Source organism: Equus quagga, chromosome 9, assembly GCF_021613505.1.
Source record: "Equus quagga isolate Etosha38 chromosome 9, UCLA_HA_Equagga_1.0, whole genome shotgun sequence".
Taxonomy (NCBI): domain Eukaryota; kingdom Metazoa; phylum Chordata; class Mammalia; order Perissodactyla; family Equidae; genus Equus; species Equus quagga.
In genome coordinates this window covers 92,095,919-92,100,506 of record NC_060275.1, presented here as the reverse complement: position 1 = coordinate 92,100,506, position 4,588 = coordinate 92,095,919, and the positions used below count along the sequence as shown (strand labels likewise).

At 39.9% G+C, this 4,588-nt stretch overlaps 1 pseudogene; it reads left to right on the top strand.

The window, feature by feature from the left end:
• The first annotated feature begins 394 nt into the window (after nucleotides 1–394).
• On the top strand, nucleotides 395–1,315 carry LOC124244666 (MICOS complex subunit MIC27-like; annotated as a pseudogene).
• The last annotated feature ends 3,273 nt before the right edge of the window (nucleotides 1,316–4,588 follow it).

Below are 4,588 nucleotides of genomic sequence, written 5' to 3'. Positions count from 1 at the left end.
TAATAGTTAACACAAAAATAGCAACAGGAGAAACACTTTTCATTAGAGGATCAAGGTTTAAGCAAACATTCCCTAATTAATCCTTTCAACAGCATCAGGAAGCTATTATTTAGTATTTTCATAGATGGCACAATGTTTTCAAAGTGTTTTACCAACAATAATTAGTCGTTCTTCTCATCAATCTTTTGAAGTAGGTCAATATCATTATCCTCATTTTAAAGAAAAGCAAGATACTAAATAAACATGTCCAGAGTGTGGAGATCACCAACATAATCCTCATCTTAATTAATTCCCATTTTTCTACCACTCCCATCCTAAGCATAGGTAAAAGCACCTTTTTGAAATTGCCACATCTTAACCCCCATTAAAAACCCAGTGAAGGAGGGTCATAGATATGGCGGCCGTTAGGATGGGAGAGCTGACAACCATGCCTACAGGTCTGATGTGTGCTTCTATAAGTGTGTATGCGGCCAAAGAAGAAGAATCCAAAAAACGGCTAGTGAAACTACAGCAGCTCCCCAGATATCCTACACCACCTCTCCAGTCTAAATCTGTTAAAGAGCAGCCTGCATTTACAAATGAGCTTTGCATCCATCCGTGCTACAACTGGTCATTATATTGGCTGATGCAAGGGTGTGTACGACTTTGTCAAAAATGGGATGATGGATACAGAACAATTTGGAAAAGATGCATATGTCTATCTGAAGAATCCACCTCGAGATTTTCTTCTGAAAATTGGAGTCATTACAGTCTCAGGGTTGGCAGGCTTGGTTTCAGCAAGAAAAGGTTCTAGGTTTAAGAAAATTGCTTATCCAATGGGGCTGGCCACTTTAGGAGCATCTGCTTGCTACTCAGTTCAGTCAGTAATAATTGCGAAGGTAACTAGAAGAAAGGCATATGCTACAAGCAGCCAATTTACGAGGCAGTTAAATCATTGCAGACAAAGAACAACAAAAAAGAGCCACTTCCTGAACCTAAAGAAACAACTAAGCTAGGAAGGTCTGTTGGGATAGAAATACCTGCAAAAATGACTCACAACCTGAAACACTCAGTGCCTTTGCCAACAGAACTCAGCACTGAAACAAAGACCGAATCAGAATCCACCTCAGGTGCTACACAGTTTATGCCTGACCCCAAGCTCATGGATCACAGGCAGTCCCACCCAGAAGATGTAGATGTGTACAGCACTAGAAGCTGAAATAGTCTGCATGGAGAACTACATGATGTGTAAAGCTGCAAATAATGATGAAAACATCATGTGATGGGTAACTGTGATGCATAGAGTATAAATTAAACCAAGTTTTTCCCTCACATCTTCTAATGTACGGTTTGACCAGTCACATGGGTCATTAAAACACAAACTATGAACACAATCCAAACAATATTAAATGATTGATGAAAAGGCAGAGGTAGAAGTATTAGGATGCATTTGATGACTTTTTTTTTTATGAGGAAGATTAGTCCTGAGCTAACATCTGCCACCAATCCTCCTCTTTTTGCTGAGGAAGACTGGCCCTGAGCTAACATCCGTGCCCATCTTCCTCTGCTTTGTATGTGGGACACCTGCCACAGCATGGCTTGACAAGCATTGCATAGGTCCCCACCCGGGATCCCAACCAGCAAACTCCAGGCCGCCAAAGTGGAACGTGTGAACTTAACCACTGTGCCACAGGGTCAGCCCAGCATTTGATGACTTTTAAGGATTTTTATGAAAAAACAAAAATAGAGTAAATATATGAACACTGATGAGACTAAAATCTGAAAAAATATGTATGTGTCTATATACATATTTATACACATACACATATATGTTTGCTTTAGCTTTTCTGAATTAATGTTAGCTAAGTTAGAATGGTGTGTGGGAGGATGTGTTCCCTTCTCCCCTTTTTTTTTTTCATTTTCCAGAGCTGGAATAAAATATCTATACTTGGGGGGAGAAAAACAGTGAAGGAGGCAGAATTGCCTCCACTTTGCAGATGAAAAAACTAAGGTTTCATACATACATACCTACACACACTCCTCACATCAGAGAGGTGGCTGCCTACTTTGTCTGTGTGTAAGTCCTAACTCAATCATGGTCCCAGGGTCCAAGAGGACTGCGACAGGCAACCTCTAATTTCTAAGACAATTCTCTTTCAAAGGGAAAGAAGTTCCCAAGCATCTGTGCCACACAGTATAATGGATTTGGCAAGATCTGTTCTTACCATGAACAATTCGGAGCTTATTTTGTGAATAGCAGATCTGTGGACCCCCAATCCCCTCAGACTACTTTGAGGACCATTTTAAACAGAAAGATGGCACTTGTCACATATGAAAAGACAAGACAAAACTACCAGATTCGCTGATGGCTTTAGGAAAAGCAATCTTGTTGGGAATAATATGAGCTGATTGGTCTTTGAGAAGAGTAATTCAAAACTGGGCAATCAGATTCAAGAAAATAGTTTTGACCAAAACAGAATCAATTTAAACTTGTTTACAAAGTTTTTTGCCATATATGGTATTTCTTCACAGAAAACACAAAAATTAACCATACAAATGTATCTTTTTTTATTCTCTGTAATTACACTGGACTTCACATTTTCCTTTTATGAGAAGAAATGTCAACTGTATGTTTTATTTGTAATTTAGTTGGACTGTTTGCTAAATGTTAGCAATTATAGCAAAATATGAATAATAAAAAAGAAAAAGTTATCAGATCATAGTCTGACCTCCTTTTTTTCCCCCCACTGCATGAATTTTGACTGTATCAAAGAAAAATAAATTGGAATTAGTAACATGCTATTTTCCTTCATCTAACTGACAATTAAGCTAAGTGAAGCAAATTTAGCCTTGAAGTATATAAAATTATTCCACATTAAACAAAAAAGAGCTAGAGCCAGTCAGAGTATCTTCAGCCACTACTCTGTAAATGGTGTTTTGTTATCTCGGAAAAACTACTTTAGGAAATTTAAGTTTTAATATAGACTATTTTTAAAACTTGTCCATTCATTAGAAGCACATTATAGTAATTCTGGTCAAATGTTTATTTTCTTTAGTTATATCTTACTGAGTGCTTCATTTAAGGAAAGTACCAGTTGGAGAAGCCAAACATGAGCTATGACAGAATTCTACAAATAGAAAATGACTTAAAAGTTTACATTGGGGAAATTCCAAAAGCAAAGATATGCCAAAACCCAACAAATCAACAATACAGGAATTTCCCCTTGATACCTTCCATGAATTCTTGTTATTTAGCTTCACTTAAGAATTGAAGCCCAAGGCCTTCCATGATCCCTTTGTTAATGATTTCTTTTTCTAATTCAAGCACTCCAACTTTAAGCAGACCCATATAACTGGAAATTGCTCCCTTTGAGGGAGTTCTGAGAGCAATGCCACTCCATCCTCATCAGATTACCTTCTCTGGGCAGCTCAGTATGTTGGGCACCATTTGGGACACCATGAAAGAGCTTGGGAAGGGTTACACACCCCAGGAATGGTGAATAGTAGAAATCAACAAGAGTGAGGGGTCATGACCAAGGCGAAGGTAGCTGGATCTGTCCCCTTTCCACTGCGTCACCCTGGGGAGCAGCTGCATGTGCAGCCAGTTAATCATATCCTCAACTTTGCCTTGCTTCTCATTAAATTGTTTACACTCTGCAGACCAAGGCTTCTTGAAACAGGTGCTAAGTCAAGGTTCAAGGTTCATCTAACTCACAGAGTTGGTAAAGACAACACGATAACATGAGGCCCTCAAAAAAGGATAAAGTGCTGCTTATTTTAAGGCAGTACCATCACTATCTTAACATTCAGGGCCATTTACCCTGCTCCAGCTTGGCATGGGTACAAAGTAATAATAATAGCTAACAGTTGAGTGTGTAATGTGTCTGGTGCTACATAAATCTCGCTTAACACTTATAACACCCTAACGTAGGCATTATTCCACTTTTTACAGATCATAAAACTGAGGTATACAGGGGTTAAGTAACTACCTTGCTAGGATTGAACCTCATTTCTCTGGCCTCAGAACCCATCCCTTTAACCATATCCTAACTAAATATGCATATTGTCCTGGCCTGGGTTCCTCAGAAAGCAGAGCCTAAGGCAGAAGGCTATGTGATACCACTTTGTTAGCAGGCACAATCCAATGGAGCAGGAGTAGAGGAAAAGGGGAGGATGGCAGGGAAGTAAGGAGAACCAAAACAAGGCTGCATGATGGAGCTGGCCACCGCTAACTGCTCTTGATTGCTCAGTCTACAGAACTTTGCACCCAACGCATCATATCCACTGCATCTCATGATGAGAAAAAGGGAAAAACGTATCCACTGGCTCCTACCCTCTGTTGGTCCAAAGTTCACCACGTAGGGCACTAACTTCCCCACACCTCCAGGTTGCTCTTAGGTGGGCACAAACCCAGAGTTGGATGCTTTGATGGAATCAACAAGAGATGCCAGGGCTGGAGGTGAGAGGACTGTGCATGAGGTGAAGGTGAGGTGTTATCAGCTTGCACCTCAAATGAGAGTCTGTGCAGAGAGAGAGGATCTGAAGTAGTCGTAAGAGGGGTCTCATACACGTATATTCTATCATGAGATTGGATTTCCAAATGGAGCGA